Genomic DNA, 437 nt, shown 5'->3' with positions numbered 1-437 from the left:
CCATCCTCATCCTCATCCTATCCTCGTTCTCATTCTCGTCCTCATCCTATCCTCATCCTTTTCCTATCGTCATCCTCATCCTCCTCCTACCCTCTTCCTTATCCTCATCCACTTCCTCATCCTCGTCCTCATCCTATCCTCATCCTCATCCTCCTCCTCATCCTATCCTCATCCTCATTTAGATCCTCCTTCCATCCTCATCCTCTTCCTCGTCCTATTCTCATCCTCCTCCTCATCCTGTCCTCGTCCTCATTCTCGTCCTCATCCTATCCTCATCCTCCTCCTCATCCTATCCTCATCCTCATCGTATCCCCATCCACATCCTCATCCTATCCGCATACTCATCCTATCCTCATCCTCATTCTCGTGCTAATCCTATCCTCATCCTCACCCTCATCCTCATCCTCATCCTCGTCCTCATTGTCGTCCTCATCCTA

The sequence above is a fragment of the Lupinus angustifolius genome, chromosome LG07, assembly GCF_001865875.1.
Source record: "Lupinus angustifolius cultivar Tanjil chromosome LG07, LupAngTanjil_v1.0, whole genome shotgun sequence".
NCBI classification, from domain to species: domain Eukaryota; kingdom Viridiplantae; phylum Streptophyta; class Magnoliopsida; order Fabales; family Fabaceae; genus Lupinus; species Lupinus angustifolius.
This window is presented reverse-complemented; position numbering follows the sequence as displayed.